At 37.5% G+C, this 20,388-nt stretch overlaps 1 protein-coding gene and 1 pseudogene across 2 annotated transcripts in view; both read left to right on the forward strand.

The window, feature by feature from the left end:
* The window catches only part of MTMR3 (myotubularin related protein 3), a 161,023-nt gene that overhangs the window by 40,858 nt on the left and 99,777 nt on the right, over window positions 1-20,388 (forward strand). The gene's annotated exons all lie outside the window — the stretch shown is intronic.
* LOC102859741 lies at window positions 11,254-11,522 on the forward strand (annotated as a pseudogene).

The following is a 20,388-nucleotide window of genomic DNA, read 5'->3' on the forward strand; positions in this document are numbered from 1 at the left end:
ATAACCATCTCATTTCCATTATTGCAAAAAGTTCCATAGCTGTTCCTTTGTGGTCACCCCCCCCCCATTTATGAATATTAGCTCTTAGAATATTTACATACTAGTCTTTGTGTGGACATGTATTTTTTAATTTTGGAATGGAATTGCAGGGTTGTGTGTTACATTGCCCAGTTTTCTCCTGTCAAACAGCTGTTGGATTCAGAGCGCCATGTCTTTGTGCTGACAGGGCAGCTGTTTACCACTGGGTCACCAGAGCCCCGTAATATTGAGTGGGGTGGTCACAAATTGGCAGCCAACTCTATAGCAGCTAACAACAAGCCTTTTTTAACACTAGAAGAGGAAATGGCTATTTTTCATCAGAAGGGAGCATTCATTTTGGAATTTGACTGTTCAAAGAAAAGTCTTGCCAAAGATATCCAATGCTTGAGACTTTAGTTTTGTTTTTACTGATTCCCTTCTTTTACTTCCTGTCTTAGTTTCTTAGTGCTCCTTTAATAAAAGTACCACAAGTAGGTGACTCTAGGGGAAGGTTTTCTCTCTGTCAGCTCTGGAAAAAGGATCTAATCTCTTCTGTTCCTTGACAATATTTGTGTGGCTGTGTCTTCCTTTCTATTCATGCTTCCTTCTCCATTCCCAACCTGCTCTTTTATATCTCAAAGGTTTAAAATACATCTTCTACTGTTGATAGTCTCATGAATGTAACAAAAGTCCTGTTCTCAGAAGGGATTTTGTTCAAGAGCATAGGTAGACACAATTAGAATTTACAACACATGGTTTTGGTGGATGTAATTCAGCCCAAAACTTTTCTTCTCCCCCCCAAAAGGCCTTTCATAGAAGATTCTTAAAATTTGCACTGGCATTTCCTTTAAATTTTCAATACATAGTAGATTTGATGATATATAATTTTCATCTGCTGACTAAATTGTACTATACTTATCATCAGAGCGGAAAGGCAGTAGTGTATTTCGGTATTGTAGTGCTGCATATTAAGGAGCTCTGGTGGCTAAGTGATAAGTAGTTGTGTTGCCAACCTAAAGGTACCTGGTTTGAATCTAGGAGTTCTTACTTGATGGTGCATAACATTGAATACTTAATACTTAAATATTGACAAAAGATGGCAAATAGTTTTTTTCTTTCTTTATTGGTATCATAACTCAACTCATTGCTGTCAAACTGGAACTGATTCCTAACTGACCCTCCAGCAGGTTTCCACCCAGGAGGAGATTGCCTATCTTTCTCCTGAAGAGCAGCTGGTGAATTCAGTGCTTGCCTTTGAGTTGGCAGGGCAACTCCTCCATCAGGCTACCAGAGCATCATTACTACTAGTAGGTAAAAGACATAGGGATAAAAGAATGATGTGCACTGCTTTAGTACCTATTTTCAGTGTGTTCCTTTTATGGTTCTTACCTCTTATTTATTTATTTTAAAATTAATTTTAATGAATATTTACAGAGATTTTGCATTTCTCTCCCTGCTCACCCCTCCACCTACTTCGCACTTCTCTTTGAAATGTCAAAGAAAAATTCCTTCATTGGTATAGAATATCGCCCCACCCCCCCCAGGACACTCCATTATGCAACCTTCATTCTGGACTCTTGTCATAACCATAATACCCAATCATATGCCACTTTCAAACAGTTGTCTCCCTCATCTGTTTCAGTGCAGTGTACATAATTTACCCAATTTTTCTCAGTCTCATCCCAACCCTTATGTCAGTCCCGTTCTACAATAGTGGCACCATGCAGCACCTGTCCTTTTGTGACTGAGATATTTCACGCAGCATAATGTCCTCCAAAGTCACCCATTTTGAATAATATTGCATGAGTTCCTTGTTTTTCAATGCAACGTAGTATTCCATTGTGTGAATATATGACAGATTCTCTATCCTTTCAATTGTTGATAGGCAGTTAGGTTGTTTCCAGCTCTTTGCCATTGTGAACAAAGCTGCAATAGACATGGGTGTGCATAGGCTCTTACGTCTTGATGCAAGTGATTTCATAGGTCAGTTGTTACAGTGTGATGTAAGTAATTTCATAGGTACATTGTTAAATTACACCCATGAGCAAATTGAGATCTTTAACTTGAAGATCTTATGAGTAACTAAAATTTGTTGACAATTATATAAAATCTAAATAACCGGCAAAAGATCAATAATAGAAGGAAGTTATTATTTTGAAGGTATAAACATTTTTCCCACTTTGAAATAATCAAATATAATTTACTTTAGAAAGATTAGTTAACTGCAGTGTTATCTGTCATGAGGTGAGTGAACCTGGAAAGGAAGTATTGGGGAATAGGAGCTGTTCTTGTACAATTTAGAATTTTTTCAGGTCCCCATAGTTTTAGTAAACCGGTCTCAAAATAGATGCAAAAATAAGATTAGACTTAATGTGGTTGTAGGAAATAAAGACCGTTGTTGTTACTGGGTTCTGGCAAATCAGTTTCAGTACATAGCAACCCTGATGTACAACAGAATGAAACACTGCCTGGTCCTCATAATCACTGTTGTGCCTGGGGCTCATTATTGAAGCCGCTTTGTCAGTGCACTTGTTGGTAGACACTGTTACGTCAGCTCTGACTCAGCAGCTCTGTTAAGTACAGTAGATTGAAATCCTGCCTGATCCTGTGCCATTCTGATAGTCTCTGCTGTGTTCAAGCCCATTGGTGTAGTCACTGTGTCCTTTCATCCTCTCACTGGCCAATCCTCTACTTTCCCAAGCATAGTGTCCTTTCCCAGCGATGGCCCCTCCTTATAACAGGTCAGAGTATGTGAGATCAGACTGCACTGTCTTATCTTCAAAGAGTAGCCTACCGTCACTTCTTCCAAGACATATTTGTTCTTTTGGTCTAAATAAAAAAAAAAAAATCCCTTTGCTAACAAGTTGGAACTGGCTCATAATTTACTCTCCATCAGGTTTTGGAGGAATATAAATCATAAAGGAGGAGATTACATATATCAATCATAGGATAACTGGCTCAAATGGTATTTATTTTTCCAACTTTTGAGGAACTGTCAAACTACCTTCCATAATGGTTATACCTTCCCTTAATTTTTTTATAATTTTCTTTTTGTGATTGACTTAATGCCACACAATGTAATTTATTCTAGATTCATCCATGCTATGCAATATTGTTATTTTTTGACTCTTTGCTATTGTAAATGAGCTATAATAAAATGAGTGTGTGTATGTCAGTTTGTTACAGCTCTTCTTTGGGGTATATAGCTAGTAGTAGGATTGCTTAATTAAATTGTATCTTCATCTTTAAATTTTCTTTTATATTGGTTGAGCTCTAATCTTTGAGGCTATCCAGTAGGCATCTGTTAATCATCTGGTTGGAAATAACTTCTTTGAATTCCAGTTAATGCTGAACATAATTTTAATAGATATGAGTTCTCTGAAGTATACTCTCTGTCTTAGAACATCTTTCTCTTTTGTATTTTTGCCAATTTTCTTTGCTGGACTTGGCTTAAGTTTATTAATACAATAAATACTTACCAAATGCCATTTATTTACTGATGTAGTCGTAAGAAACTCTGCTGCAGTCCCAAAGGCTTATGGTTTAAATCTACCAACTACTCTGCAGGGGAAGGATGGGCATTCTCTTGTGTGATTTATAGTCTCTGAAAACCTACTGGAGGGTCAGCTGTGAGTCAGTTCCAGCTCAATGATATATAACAACAACAACAACAATAACAACAACAACAACATTATTCGCTAATGAGATTTGGTAGCTTAGTGGTGAGGAATTGTGCTGCCAACCCAAGAGCACATGGTTTGAATCCACCACTAGCTGTATGTGAGAAAGACGGAAAGTCTCCTCTTATGCAATTAATAACCTCTAAAAACCTGCTAGGAGGGTCAGCAGTGAATTGATTCTGAGATCATTGGTACATAGCAACAACAATAACTGTCTCCTAATAGGTGCAGCGGATTAAGATAGATGCTAAATGAAAGCTCAGAAGTTTGACTACTCTGTCTGCATTGCAGGAGGTAGATGAAGGAGGCAAAGATTTATAATCTTAGAAACTATTAAGGGGCTCTCTCTCTCATTGCCGTTGAGTCAGAACCTACTTATAGCCTCTTCAGTGGGTTTTCAGAGGCTGTAAATTGCGTGGGAGGAAATGGCTGGCTCATTTTTCTTTTGCAGAACCATTGACAGCTTTGAACTGGCCGCCTTTGAATTGACAGTGAGTCTACTAGGCCACTAGCACTTCTTATAAGAGGCAGTTCTCTATTATAGAGGGTTGTTATGAGTTTATACCAATAGCAATGGCTTTGGTTTAGGTTATGCCCTAAGGATCCTCGGTGGTGCAGTGGCAAAGCACTTGGATACTAACCGAAAAAATTTAATGAGCTGAAATCAGAATTTTTTTAACAGAGAAGTTAAAACATTCTTTAAAAATCAACTTTCTACTTAATTTTAAAAAATTATTGCCAACATACTATCCAGAGGCTAAACGGAAAACAGTTTCCCTGACCAAAGATGATAGGTGGCTGACTGTTGCCATCACACAACACATGCACCCTTGTGTATGACATGAGCTTGATCTCTTTGGAGGCTAGCTTTTCTGTGGGAGAAACATGTTGGGTTCAGCTGGATTCTGTAAAGATTAACAGCTTTGGAAATTTAAGCTTTTATCTTGTCCTGTTACAAGGTTACATTGGGTCAGAATCCACTAAACAATGGGTTGCGTTAGACCTAAGTCCTGCATTTGCAGTGATAAACAAGGTATGTGGTCGCGATTCTCATTAGGTTTGTAGACTGTAAAGGAAGTGGAGAATTACTCATGTATAATTTGCTTTTTTCCTAGTCAGATAGTTAAAATATGAACATTTAAAATAGTTGATTGCTTTCTTTTGTTACAACTAGGGGTTTACAAATATCTAGAAAATCTCAGTTGACTCTTAATTTAAAATGACTATCATGGTGAATATTAAAAGAGAAATGCTACCAAGTACCTTTAACACTACAAAGAAAAGATTATCTGTTTCTCAGATCAGTTGAAATGTTGTATTTGTTTTCTTTTCACAAGGATATTTTAATTTAAGGCTAAAACCTAAAATTATAGTTCTTAATGTTTTGGGTCGTATGACTGCATTGTTTGGCTGATCATTACCTAGATTATTCGTTATCTCACTTTATGCTTCATGTCCTTTTCCTTAAGAAAACAAAAGAAAAGTTTTTTTTTTAAACCAAAAGTGTATGTGTAATTAAACCAAATGACATCTGCTTCTGCACATTTGGTTTAAAGTGTTGAGAAGTTAGAAGGAGGAACATTTTCCTATGAGGTTATTAAAATGATCACACAGTGATAGAATGACCAGTAAGGCATGTGGCTCTTGAAGTTATAAGAAGTATTTCTAGATTTAGGAATATTTCTTTGCATTAAACTATAGTATCTGTTTACAGTGTACTTTTCTGATTTTTGCTAGAATATGGTCTAATGACTTTATATGTACATTTTACTTTGCCTTTGTTTTAATTATTCTTACAAATTAGCTTTAAAAATTTAATCAAAAAACTCTTTGCTTGTGAATTTTTCCTTATTAGGTAGAAATGTATTCAATTATGGTATACTAATTTCTTCTAATTAAGGCATCTTAAATAGGCTTAATTAACATCTTGCTGGAAAATAACATTTTTCTGCAATCTTCAGTATTTGAAACTAAGCTTCTCTGAAATTCATGGCTGAGATGAAATCTTTTTATAAAACAGCATGCTTAACTTAAGGTTTGACTATGCCAAACTTAAGTGGCTTATCTTTGTGTATTTGGTTTTGGTATTGTAAAGGTAACCAATGTTTAGAGTATTGACCGTTGTGTTGTATTTGGATATTTATATTTTACATCAGTATAATAAAATAAAGTATGATACTTAAACTTTTTGAGTGGTGGAGAAAGAATCTTGGAGGCAAGGGAAAATATGTTAGGACCCATTCATAAAATATTATTTTAGAGATTTTTAGAGAAAGAGCTTATGAATTTTAATCTAGTAAGTTGACTCCATATATAATATAGAGAAGCTCTGGTAGTCTAGTGGTAAGGAAGGAACTGTGTTGACAACCCAAAGGCACATAGTTTGAATCTGCGTCTCTTGGCAGTCTTTTCTCATGCAAAACCCTCTGGGAGTTAACTATGAGTCATTGCCAACTCAACACAGAATCATAGTTGCTTATTCTTTCAATATTTAATGACCAATATTTTGGGGTGTTTATTTTGGGGTTGCTTAAGATTTTTGAAAATTTAGAATAAAATAGCTCTATTTCCTGTAAATAATTTGATCATTCATGCTGTTTAATAATTGATGTGCTAATCTTAAGTAACAATTCTCAACACTGGACCAATCAGTAGCATCAGGATGGATGGCGAAGAGATTGAGATTGTTCACAGCTTCAGTTTGCTCGGCTCCATGGTCAACACTCTTGGCACCAGTAGCCAGGAAATAAAAAAACGTATTGCGATGGGAAAGTCTGCGGTTAGGGACCTCTCCAAAATACTCAAGAGCAACAGTGTCTCTCTGGAGACTAAGGTGCGCCTGATACAGGCCATGGTCTTTGCAATCACTTATTATGCATCAGAGAAAAGACTAGGGAGGATAGAAGGAGAATTGACGCTTTTGAGCTGTGGTGCTGGAGAAGAGTATTGAATGTACCATGGACTGCCAAGAAAACAGATTCATCCTAGAGAGGGTTAAACCAGGCTGCTCCTTGGAGGCAAGGATTCTGGGGCTTCGTCTGACATACTTTGTTCATGTTGTAAGGAGAAGACAGGTCTTTATAGAGGGACATCATGCTGAGTAGAGTAGAGGGACAGCGCAGGAGGGGAAGACCCTCTATGAGGTGGATTGATTCAGTGACTTGGGTAATCAGGATGGGTGTGTCAGAGCCAATGAGATTGGCACAGGATAGAGCACGGTTTAGGGCTGTTGTACATAAGGTCGCTATGAGTCGCAAACGACTCGACGGCACATAACAACAACAACAATCTTAAGTAACAGTGTCTTTAAATGTTTGTGATGAAACGGCACAGCAGCTTTCTCTTAGTTTTTAAAAACCCATTATTGTGTGATCTATATTCTGTCTGAATATTGGGGGCAGTAGCATGAGAGTGTCCTTAAGCCTTGGAGATAAATTGACTTAAAATGAATAAATGTGGTGGATAATTACACATACAGCCTAAAGGGATAAATTCCATTTAAAAATAATCAAGAAGTAGTAAAAATGGAAAAATACTGCTTCACTTTGGATTTTTGGGGAAAAAAATTAAAAGGCTTCACTGATATATAATGTGCATAACACAATTAATATTATAAAAGTGTACTGTCCACAAGTTGTCAGTGTATTAATTCCCTCACAGAATTATACAGTTATAGCCAGGTTATAGGAGGTTGTCCTCATCACAAAAGAAATTTAGTCTCTAGCAACTGCTAATTTGCTTTCTGACTTTGTGGATATTTCATGTAAGAGGAATCATAATATATAAAGTCTTTCACTTAGCATAATGGTAGGGTGGTGTTTTTTTTGTGTGTGTGTGTGTGTGTGTGTGTGTGTGTGTGTATTTTAGTTTTGTGTAAATACGTATGTTACCAAGGGGCTCTGGTGGCTTAGTGTAGGAAATTGTGCTGCCAGTTCAAAGGTACACAGTTTAAAACCACCAGCTGTTCCTTGGTAGGAAGATGGGTCGTCTCCTCCCTTGCAATTTACTATTTCTGAAAACCTGGAGGATCGATCAAGTGTGAATTGATTTCTGCTTGATACACAACAGCAATATTTATGTAACAGAACATTTGACAAGTCCATTGTCTTCACATGTCAATTCACATGGCATGGTGACCTTCATTCATGATGCTGCTTTGCCATTATTTTTTATACTATTATTCTTAATAGAGTTCAGTATTCCCAGAGCATCAAGTTCCCTTTCTCCTATCTGCCCCCTGTTAACTACCAGTAAACTTGCCTATTCTAGATATTTTATGTAAACAGGATCGTATCACTTGTGTCTTTTTGCGACTGACTTCATTCTAGCATAATGTTTTTAAGGATCATTGTTTATCTATGTTATAGTAATGAACTCAAGAATACCAGGGGTCATGAAGGTGGAGCAAAACTGGGCAACTTTATACCTCATGTTATTCATAAGGTTGCCATGAATTGGATCCAGCTTGATAACAACTAACAACAACAACATATTGTAGTATGTATCAGCACTTCATTTTTTTATGGCTTAATATTTTACTTTGTGAATATGCCATATTTTGTTTATCAGTTGATAGGCATTTGTATTGTTTTTATTACCTGGATATTATGAATAATGTTATGAACACAGTTTTATTTTTATTTTTGAAAATATGCAAAGAAGACGGTATACCATGTCAACAATTTCTGTATGTGCAATTTGGTAATTGTGGTACCATTTTCCCCTTCTTTTTCCTAGTTTTCTTCCATTAACAAACTGAATGTCCCCTGAGTTTCCTATATAATCTTCCAAGTTGCTGTTGTTAATTTGCTCCTTCATAGAGAAGTCTTAAGGCATTCATTCTTTACTGATTACGCTAAAGTCACATTTAATGGAGACTTCAGTGCATGCTTTTGGTTTAATGTTTAAAGATGACCTTAAGGTAAGAGTTTCAAGAATTCATCCAGCTTCCATAAAATCTGAATTCCATCAGAATCTAAAATTCTGTTCTACATTGTCCCCCTTTTGTGCAAAAATAATTCTTCTATTGATCAAAATACTCAGTAATGGTAACCTGATACTATCAGTTCTTCTGATCACATGGCTACCCACAGTTGTTCAAGGGAGCAATTAGCCAACATGCCATGTCCTTCATTATTTCTGAGTCTCCTTTTAAATTGTTTCAGGTGAACAGAGAACAATTGTTGTACTTTGCTATGAACATATGTGGACATAGTTTTGTATCTTTTTACCTAGGAATAAAATTGTTATGCAATAAATATAAATTAGAGTTAGAATTTCATTCTTCCTAGATTATACCATTGAAAATACTTTTTAAGATCATGGTGAAAACACACATAACCATTTGACAGTTAACAGTTTTTACATATATTATTTTGTAACATGTATTATTTTTCATGTTATGCAACCATTATTCCCTATATTTTTTCATTTTCTGAATTATTCTACACCAATAAACATAGTTTATGTTTGCAAGAAGCTGCACTGCAATCCCAGAGGCACATGGTTCAAATCCACCAGATGCTCTGCTGAAGAAGGAGGGGCAATCTCCTCCTGTACTAGTCAGATCCAATTTGATGGTACACACATAGAACCAAACAACAAAACCCCTAAAAACATAGTTTATGTTCATGGCTGCTTATATGAAAGCTCCCATTTGCCCACTCTCTATAATTAGAAGTTTTTGGTGGAGTTCCACTTTTACCAGTATTACATGAGAATTACAGTTTCTCCATGTTGATGACAACTCTTTTTTTGGTTGCTGATCATTTTTGCTCATACTGATCCTAGTGGGTATAGAGTGGTGTCTCTGTGTAGTTTTAATTTGCTTGTGCCTCATCCTAAAGAGGGCGCTCTAGCAGCCTACTGGATAGAGAGTTGTGCTGCCAACTCAAAGGCTTGTGATTTGAAGCTATCAGCTGCTCCATCAGAGAAATATGGGCAGTCTCCTCTTGAGATTTACTGTCTCTGAACACTAGCTGGAAGGTCATCTATGAATAAGTCTGTTTCACCTCATTGGCAATAAGTTGTGTTGAATCCCCAGTGAAGCAGCTCCAGTGGTGTGTTGCACTACTAACCAAAAGATCAGCAGTTCAAATCGATCAGCTACTTCATGGGAGAAGGATGGACAGTCTCCCTCTAAGATTTACTGCTTTGTGAATCTGATGGAGGATTGGTTGTTATGATACGAGTTGGAAAAAAAAATTAATTTATGCTTTATTTTTTTTTTAACACTGTTTTGACTATTCTGGTTCCTATGCTTTTCATATGAATTTTAGGATCAGCTTAATATATGGAAGGAAAAAAGCCAGCTAGTATTTTAAGAGCTTATGTTAAAGCTGTTGATCAGCTTGTGGCTAATATTGCCATTTAACAACATTAACTTTTTTGTGTGCTCAGGGTTTCAGTAAAAGTTTACAAAGCAAATGAGTTTTCCATTCAGCCATTCTGAAACATTTTGTTTTATGACACTTATTATAATGCCCACAATGTAATGACACTTTTTTTGACTTCCTCTATTAATTTTTTTCATCCTAGCTCTTCCTGCTTTCTGGGATTTATCTCTTGACAAATGCTTCTCCTTTGACCTTAAATGGTTGACTTTTCTAAGGAGTGCCTGTCTGTTGTTTGGTCACCTCATAGGCCTGTCTATCCTTAGGCTGAAAGTTAAGCCACAGACTTGAGTGTTGTTTTAACAGATGACTAAGAGCCTTAGTCTTAAGTGTCTGTTGTCCAATATGCTGACCCTTTTTATGTTTTGGGGTATTTTAACATTTCTCTCCATTCTATTCATGATCTCCTGTTGTAATCCCTTTTAGATGGTAGTGGAGCACCATCTAATTCTGGTCTCACAGTTGTGAAAATTGAAGTTCACTTGATTCAGTAGACCTTGGGACTAATTATTTCTGTGCATCTTATCTTCCCTCTTCATTGTTAACAACAGTTTAAATTTATTTTTGGGCATAAATATCTTTCCAGTTGTCTTCCCTTAGTTTATTTCAGTAGTGTTTTCTGGTTTTGGTTTTTTGTTTTAAATTTCCTTCTCTAGATTAGGCGCATTAGAAGGCATTTTTTAAAAAAAATTTTTATTATTATTTTGTGTGTCTGTGTACCGTCAAATCAGATCTGACTGGTACAGGGGGAGATTGTCCCTCCTTTCCCGGCAGAGCATCTGGTGGATTTGAACCATGCGCCTCTGGGATTGCAGTGCAGCTTCTTGCCACTAGGCCACCAGAGCTCCCCAGAAGGCATTTGTATTAATCTTTTATTCTATGGGTTTTAATTTGTCAGAAGAGAAAATTTGAGTTTTGCTGGTCTTTCCAAAGTATCACACAAAACACACACACATAAATTATTGTGTGGATGAGACTTTAAAGGTAGAAAATACATTAAGTCAATTTCATGTTTGCAGTAACACTTTCTAAAATGAAATTCTAAGGACACAAATATGTGAGTAATTCTGTCTTAAAAGATTTAAACAGCCTCTCTCCAGGCGTCCTCGTGAGAGTGACATCGTCTTTAAACCCTGCGTGGCAATCCCTGACGCACCGCAGTGATGCCCAGGGAAGACAGGGCGACCTGGAAGTCCAACTACTTCCTTAAGATCATTCAACTTCTGGATGATTATCCGAAATGCTTCATCGTGGGTGCAGACAATGTCGGCTCCAAGCAGATGCAGCAGATCCGCATGTCCCTCCGCGGGAAGGCTGTGGTTCTGATGGGCAGGAACACCATGATGCGCAAGGCCATCCGGGGCCACCTGGACATCAACCGGCCTTGGAGAAGCTGCTGCCTCATATCCGGGGGAACGTGGGGTTTGTGTAACATATTGCCACTACCAAAAATGCATGTAATTACTCATTTCCTCATACCATCATCAGATTTGAAATTAATCATTAACATTTTACCAACCTCTTGATGGAAAATAGTTCTTGGTATTGTTTTAATTTAACATTTTTCTGATTATTTATGAGATTGAATATATTTTGTCTATATATTGAACTTTTAAGTTTTTCTATATTTTGCTGTTTATTAAAATATTTTCCACTTACCAATTATGTTGTCATTGTTGTTAGGTGCTGTTGAGTCAAGTGTGACTCATAGCGACCCAATGAACAAAAGATCTGAACCCAGTCCTGTCTTGCACCATCCTCACACTTCCTGACACACAAGAATCCATTATAAAAAAAATCCATTATAGCACTCATCATGTTAGTACGCTTGGTTGAGGGTCTTCCTCTCCTTCACTGACCCTCCACTCTTCTCAGCATTGTCTCCTTCTTCAAGAAATAGCCCCTTCTAGGAACATGCCTGAAAGTTTGTGAGGCAAAGCCTCATTCTTGCCTCCAGAGAGCACTCCGGATACACCCTATCCAAGACATACCTGTTTGTTCTCTTGGCCATCCATGGGATGTTCAGTCCTCTTCTCCACCACAGCTCAAAGACGTCAGTTCTTTTCCTGTCATCTTTACTAATTGTCCAGCTCTTGGAAGCATAACAAGTAGTTGGAAAGACTGTGGCTTGAGTCAGATGCGCTTTAGTCCTCAAACTGACATCACAACCTAGATCTTAAAAAAATAATCTGTATCTTTAGGAAAAAACATTTGTTATCTATTTTCTGTTTAAATTCTTAGACATGATGTTTTAAAAGTATCTGTAAGAAGGTCCATATTTGACTGAAAGTTGATAGCACTAACTATTTGAACGTTGATAGTGTTAAACATAACAGCAACATGCCTGTTGTGAACATTCACAACATATACGTAGTGTTATAAAGATGATGCTGTTGTTGTGCTCTATCAAGCTGGAACCAACTCCTAGCTGACCATCCAGTGGGTTTTCAGAGGCAGTAAATCACATGATCTTACCCTAGTAGTGAAGAGGAAGGAGAGTTCCCCATCATCACCAGACAATGACTGAGCTGGAGACATGAGGTGAGATCAGACCATGAGGGAGGGAGCAGGGGAGAGCTGATATTGGCAGAACTGAGAACTTTGTTGGACAGTTAGGTGAAGAGCCAATATTGACAGGACTAAGAACTTTCTTGGACAGTTGTTGGAGGAGGCCAATATTGGCAGGACTGACAATTTGGGAACACTTAGGGTTGCAAGGCTGAGTAGCCTGCATGCACATCTTGGGAGATGTCTTTACTGTATTCTGTTATTAATCTGGATTATAACCTTTTGACTTCCCCAGTATAGTTCTCTATGGTCTGTGAGTTATCATATTGGAATTTGGACCCAACAAAGAGTAAAATTGGTATTGAGATGAGTACAAAGAGATAGGGGAGTGTGGAGGACATGTCTGATCTCATAGGAATTGGATTTGTGTTATTGATGCTGTGGATGAGGACAGTATCCCTGTGAAGTTGGTAAAGGTCAGATTTGGCCATATCCGTGTGGCCCTTGCTCTTTTTTACAGTTGAGACTGTCCATCCTTCTCCCGCAGAGCAATTCGTAGATTTGAATAGTGTGCCTTTGGGAGTGCAATGTGGCTTCTTACCACTAGGCCACTCAAGATCTTTCTTTTTTGACAGGTTTATAAAGTGATAATATCAGCATCCCAGTGAAATGAAAATGTAACATTTTCCTAACACAGCATAAACATTTCTAAATGCTCTTTTGCAGTCCTCCCTGTAAGCAGACACTAATCTGATTGAATTAATGATCCTGTTACATTTTTACCTGTTAGGCTAGAATGTAATAGAATTACTCATTCTCAGGCCTTTTATGATTGTATTCCGTTTATTATTAAGAATGTGAACTTAAAAATTATTAACTTTAAGAGTTGTTTTAAGATCTTGCATTTTTCTTGAAGGTGGTTTATAATGATCTGGCAAGTTTGCTTCACTCTTTAATTAAAAAACAAAACCCCCAAAAGCATTTGTGTTAAGTTCTGCAGTGGAAATACTGACCCAACAAGGTTAACAGTACTTGGATCTCTGAAACAAGATATAGCGCAGTGGAAGGAAGATAACAGGAGCTGATCTACCGCTATCTCTTTCCATACTTGCCTCATTTCAGGGTACTGTTAACCATTACTTAAACAGACTTTAGTTTATATTGTCTTTCACACAGACTTTACTTTTAAAAAGAATTTTAATGAAAATTTCCAGAAAAGTTGGGTTTTCATTAATTCGTCAGTACACATTTTCCTTGTTCCCACTCCCTCATTTCACTTTATAATGTCCGTTGTAATCCAGATTGCTACTTGTAAATATATATCCATTCTTTTCCTGTTCTTCCCCAACATTATTTTTTAATAGAAACCAGCGTCTAAAATATACACTGTGTAGTTTTTGCCAAAGCTATTTTTTAGTATAATTTTTCTTTTTTCATAGACCCCAGAAAGCTCTTTTGTAAGACAGTGAATATTACCAGTTGATAAAAGTTAAATGCTTTCATTCTTCTTTTCAGGTAACATGGTTTTAGTGCACACCTACTCCAAGTTCTACAGTGTTTATTCTCTGTGGTATGGCAATAGGCAGTCTTGAACAAGACATGCATTACAAAGTGAATTGTGGAAGGGAGGAAAATGTGTGTCGGAGAATGGATGAAAACCCATCCTTTCTGTAAACATTCATTACAATTACAACAAAGTCTGAAATACAGACTCATGTTAACCAGGATTATAGGAATGCCCATTGTGGTGTCAGTTTTAGATTTGGACTGAAATGTGTTGTTTTGCTTTCCAATTAAAAAAAATGTTGAGATATAAGATGTAGTAAACTTCATTTAGAGCTTGATGACTTCTTACATCAAATACCGGTAACTACACTGAGGCTAAGATACACTGAGCCTAAGTGTTTCCTCACTTTACTCTCAGGTTCCTTTTTTCTGCCCTTTTCCAGTCACTGCATACTCCAAAAAGAGAATCACTGTTTTGACTTTTTAAAAAAATTTTTTCTAAGTTTAGTACAGCACTTGGGTTAGTTAGCATACTGTCCTTATTAGTAAAACTGAGGTCAAAAGACTGTTGAAGGCATGAGAGTGAACAAAGCATTTAAACGCATTATTCTAGTTTTGTTTTATACATCCTTCCTTGTGGCTAGAATATACTTTACCTAGGACTAAGAGTACAACTTTCTTTTATTTGGGTCCCCACCCACCTGCCAGATAGAACTTTTTGTTTTGATATAATTTAAAATTTAATGTGAAAGTTAAAGAATTACTGCAGGGACTTACCTCCCAGTGTCCTTCACCAGTAGTTTACATTTTGGTCCTATTTGCTTTACCAGCTCTCTCCCCACCTCCTCACTTTTTTGGGTTTGCATTCTTTTTAGTCTGTCACCTAGTATTGCAATTTGGACCAAGTTGAGAAAAGGAAGTTTCTTAACCATGTAATGTTTCCCTTATCTATTTTTAATAGTAGTTACCTTATAGTCGTAAGACTTTTTTTTTTAAATAAAGTTATCTGAATCTTCTTAAATTCTTGCGTACTTTTAGGTAGTGGAGTATCATTAATATACTGATCACATGGACCAAAAGAATCGTCTTATCCAGTCAGTCTTTTGCTTCCTTGTCTCTTATATTTGCTCTATTGTGCTCGTGTCCATAACAACACAAACTTACAGCCTAGTAATGTAGGCAAGTACACTTCCTTCCTGCCCTGGAGCCTTTTCCTGCCCTAGATGCAAGCTCTGAGGATGGTGAACTGGGAGTTAAACCTGAATTCTCGACTTTGTCACTTTGGATTAAGTCTTTGATATGCTGTTTGAAAGTGAATGGGTAGAAAACAGTGTTTTGACTTGAGGATATTTAATAAAGGGTCAGCTTTAAAGTGTGTGGATTTTTGCTTTGTCAACATCATTAAAATACGACAGTGGTTTTAATATTACTACTTAGTAGTAATAATCGGTAATGGACATACTTTAATGATACTGAGTTTTTCATTGAATAATTATTTATTTGTTTTGGTAAATTTTTCATATTTTAAATGACTCCAAAGAGCCTCCATACCGAGAAAGTAAATTCCATGAGATGTTTGTTTCTTCAAAAGGAAGTAGCTTCTGTAGTTACTCTTTTTATTGAGTTGTTGTAAATATATCTTACACAGCTTTTTACCAGTCTAGCTATTTACAAGTGTCAATCTAATGCTTTTGAGATTCATCCATGCCCATGTTGTTTTGAATTTTAATAGTTAATTTTTACTTCTGAACTATATGCTATTACAAAAACATAATGTAATCTTAATTTCTGTTATTGGACATTTTGGATTGTTTCCAGTTTTTATTAATAACTGAGCTATTACGAGTGGAGTGATAGTTAATGTTTATACAGGGGAGGTGTTGTAGTGGTTAAAATGCTCGTTTGGTAGGTGGAAGGTTAGTGGTTTGAATCCAGCAGCTGGTCTGTGGTGGAAAGATGTCAACTTCTCAGAAGTTTACAGTCTTGGAGCACTCTGGGGATGTTTTGCTCTGTCCTCTGGGCTGTCTATGAGTTGGCATCATCTTTGACAACGATGGGGTTGGTTTTTTCTTTCATAAACCCTGTTGTGGTGTGTTGTAATTTTTCCTGAGGCTAATACCTAGGAATGGAATTATTAGGTTGTAGGATATAGCTATATATTTAACTTTCTAAGCAGCTGCCAGATTGTTCTACGTGTATTGCCTGTTCATGCTCCCATGATACCAGTCAGCTTACAGACTTGTTGTTTTAGGTAAGATCATAACTGTCCCTATAATTTTCTGATTAATTTTACAGTATTTTAGTCTAGACCAAGTATCCTCCTTTGGTTTTTGACTAGGGTAGTGTAGAAAGCTAGACTTTATACTGTCCCTTCAAGAATGGGTGCATTGACAGTTTAGTGGTAGAATTCTCACTAACCAGGCAGAAGACCCGGATTAGGTTTTTTGCCATTGGACCTCATGCACTGTCACCATCTGCTGTTTCTCACTGGAAAGTGAACCTATTCTGATGCTGAACAAGTTTCAGTAACACTTCAAGACTAAGAAAGACTAGGAATAAATGCCTGGTAATGATATTCTATAGACTGAAGTGCCCAATTCTATGACTTTTCAGTGAACTTTCTACACATTGGAGAGGTAGAGAATGAATAAGGATGATAGGAGAATTTATGTCTTTGAGTTGTGATGTTGAAGAGTATTAAATATTCATGGACTGCCAAAAGAACAAACATATGTCTTGGGGAAAAAGTGCAGCAAGAGTGCTCTTTGGAGACAAGGATGGCAAAGCTTCGTCTCTTATACTTTGGACTGTTGCTAGCAGGGGCTGTTTGTTGGAAAGGGTTTGGAAAGGTAGAGACTCAACAAAAGAAACGGAGCCCCCCCAGTGAGATAATTTGAAATAGTGACTGCAGCAATGGGTCCAAGTGTGTCAGAGATGATGAGGATGGCACAAGATAAGACTAGGTTCAGGTCTGTTGTTCACATAGAGACTGAGCAGAGTTTTATGAATTCACTGAAAACTGGGACAGATGTAACAGCAACTCACAGCAACAATAGTAATGACCCTCCAAGAAGACACAAATGGTTGAAGGAGAATAGTGTTTGTGTTATTAAAAACAAATCCTGTATTCTCAGGAAAGGTGTACATCATAGATGCATCCTATTTCCTTACCTTTTCAATCTGTATGCAGGACAGATCATCTAGGAGGCTGGACTTTATGAGGAGGAATGTGGCATCAGGATTAGAGGAAGACTCATCAACCTGTAGTATGCAGGTGACACAACCTTGCTTTTTGAAACTGAGGAGGACCTAGGATGTTTGCTGCATAAAGTTCAATATCAACAACAAAAGATTCTCACCACTGGGCCATTTGGCAGCCTCTTGATAGATGGAGAAGAGATTAAGATTGTTAATAATTACAGCTTACTTGGTTGCATAATCAACACTCTTGGCAGCAGCAGTCAGAAAATCAAAAGACAAATTGCACTGGGAAAATCTGCTGTCAGGGACCTCTTTAGAGTGTAGAAGAGCTGTGTTGTCAGTCTGGAGAGTAAGATATGCCTGATCATGGTCTTTATAATTACTTGCTATGCATCAGAGAGCTGGACAGTGACTTAAGGATGAGAGGAGTAGAATTGATGCCTTTGAGCTGTAGTGCTGGTTAAAAGTGTTGAGTAAACCATGGGCTGCCAAGAGTAGAGACAGGTCTGTCCTGGAGAGAGTTAACTAAATTGCTTCTTGGAGGCAAGGATTTTGAAGCTTTTTCTTACATATGAGTGATATATTACTTACGTGTCCAGGAGGGACCAGTCCTTGGAGAATGACATCATGCTTGGAAGGGTGGAGGGGACAGCACAGGAGAGAGACCCTGGATGAGATGAATCAACTCAGTGACTGGGATGATGGGGTTAGGTGTGTCGGAGGTGATCAGATTGGCTCAGAATAAGGTAGGGTTCAGGGCTATTGTACTTAGGGTCTCTATGAGTTATAGACTTGACGGCACATGATGATAACCAAATTCTCTGCAAGTGGCCCTTTTGAAAGCCATGATCATCTTCAGAAAAGTTTTCTTGTGTGAAAAATAAACTTTTGCCCAGTCATCCTCTTCAATTATCAGAAAACAATTTCCAGCTCAGTCTCCATCCTGAGGACCATCCAGGGGTCTGTTTGCCCTGTTGAAGCTGCAGGTGGAATTCAGGGCCATGCAGCAGGCTCAGTGTCTCCCAATTCTTCAAAGCTGCAGCACACCCAGAAGGCTGCAGGACACTCAGAGTTGTCGTCTTGGATACATGCAACATTAAAAACATTGACATATAATAAGTCTGCCTAAAAAAAAGTGTATTGCTTAGTTTCCAGATATGTCAGGATTTTCTAGTAATCTTTGTGTTCTTGCACTCAGCTTAATTTCAGCACCATGGTCAGAACAGACAATATAATCATTAAAATTATTTGGAAGGTGTGAGACTCAGTATCTGGTCAGTTGTGATTAACATTCCATGTAGCTTTGAAATAGAATTCATTGAAAAAAAAAAAAAGAAATAGAATCCATTGAGTGCAGGGATTACACATTTCTATGACTTCTATCCTGGGATGAAAGATGCTTCAGTTTATACATTGTTAGCTTTGTAGTGAATTGAAAGAAGACTGATGTTTAGTTCTTTTTTTTTTAATAATTTATTTTTCATTTACTTAGTTCTTTTGTTGTGAAGCATTAAGTAAGAAATGGAAGCAGGAGAAACATGTGGCGAGCTGGAATGAAAAGTAGGATGTAGGATCCAGGGCAGACTTTACATCTGTTTGAAACTGTCCCTTCACCTAGTCATGAGATATTTTATAATAATAAAAAATTCTGTTTAGAATTAGATGAATGTGAAAGAGATAAAATTAGAATCTTAAAGAAACTTAGAGTTATTCTTGCATTTGCTCTCAGGGGACAAAGGTATTAATTTGGAAAACAGATTACCAAAGCATTGTTGCTGTTGTTATGTGCCACTGTCTTAGAACTGACCCAAAGCTGACCCTCCAGTGGGTTTTCAGAGGCAGTAAAGTGTACGAGGGGAGAGTGCATATCTTTCTCCTGTGGAGTGGCTGTGGGTTTAAACCATGTACCTTTGAGTTGGCAGCACAGCTCTTTACCACGAGGCCATCAGAGCTCTCTTGTCAAAGCATTAGTTTTATAAAAATTTAGAAATAAGTAGTAATTAATATATGTAAGAATAGAATACATTTATGATTAGATAAAGTGGAAGCTAACATTTCTTCCCGTTAAGGAGGCAGCAGTGATTTGCCTGAATATGTGCATAGAGACCTATGTATAAAAATCCCTTCATCCTTCCTTTTATACCACATTATCCTGCAGAGCCTTGTTTTTCCATCTTTCTTCACTTCCCTACTTCCATTCCTTTTTCATCTCGCCTGACTGAAACAGACACCAGTATACTGTTGGCAAATGTTAGTTGCTGTCTGTGCATTAAGCTAGACACTCTGATGATGTAGTAGTTTAAGCATTAAGTTGCAACCAAAAGGTTGGTGATTTGAACACACCAGCTGCTGTGTAAGAGAGAGATGAAACAATCTTTAAAGGCTTATAAACCGTATGGGATAGCTTTGGCCTGTAGAGGTGCTACAAGTTGGAATATATGCTGTGACAAGGGTTTTGGTGTGCTTTTAAAAAACTTTTCTTTGTTTACCTGTTTACATTGATAATAACCAGAGTATTGATTCTGGATCTTATTTTTATACCTCTGTGTGTAAATGTTTATCCTCTGTGTTTCATGCCTTTGCTTCTTCATTAGGCCTCTAGAGACTTAGTAGAATGAATAGTTTAGACACTCTCAGTAAGGTTTCATAGAAACCCAAACACACTGCCATTGAGTCAGTTCCAATTTATAATGACTCTTAGATTTCTGAGGCAATAAATCAATGATGACTCCATGTTATGTTGTAAAGGAGTTGTCCTGGTAGCCCAAAGGTACATGTTTCGAATCCAGCAGCTGCTGTGCTGGAGAAAGATGAGCATTCTCCTCCCATGAGACTCCCTGCCTCGGAAAACCCACTGGAGGGTCAACTATGGGTGATTTGCATATTTTTTTTTAAGTGTGTGTGTGTGTGTACCGTCAAATCGGATCTGACTGGTGCAGGAGGAGGTTGTCCCTCCTTCTCCAGCAAAGCTTCTGGTGGATTTGAACCGCACTCCTCTGGTATTGCAGTGCAGCTTTTTGCCACTAGGCCACCAGAGCTCGCAGTGATTTGCATCTTGATGGTGCCCAGCAACATGAGTCAGA

Source organism: Elephantulus edwardii, unplaced genomic scaffold (genome assembly GCF_000299155.1).
Source record: "Elephantulus edwardii isolate Elephantulus edwardi_28Jun2011 unplaced genomic scaffold, EleEdw1.0 scaffold00151, whole genome shotgun sequence".
Lineage (NCBI taxonomy): Eukaryota > Metazoa > Chordata > Mammalia > Macroscelidea > Macroscelididae > Elephantulus > Elephantulus edwardii.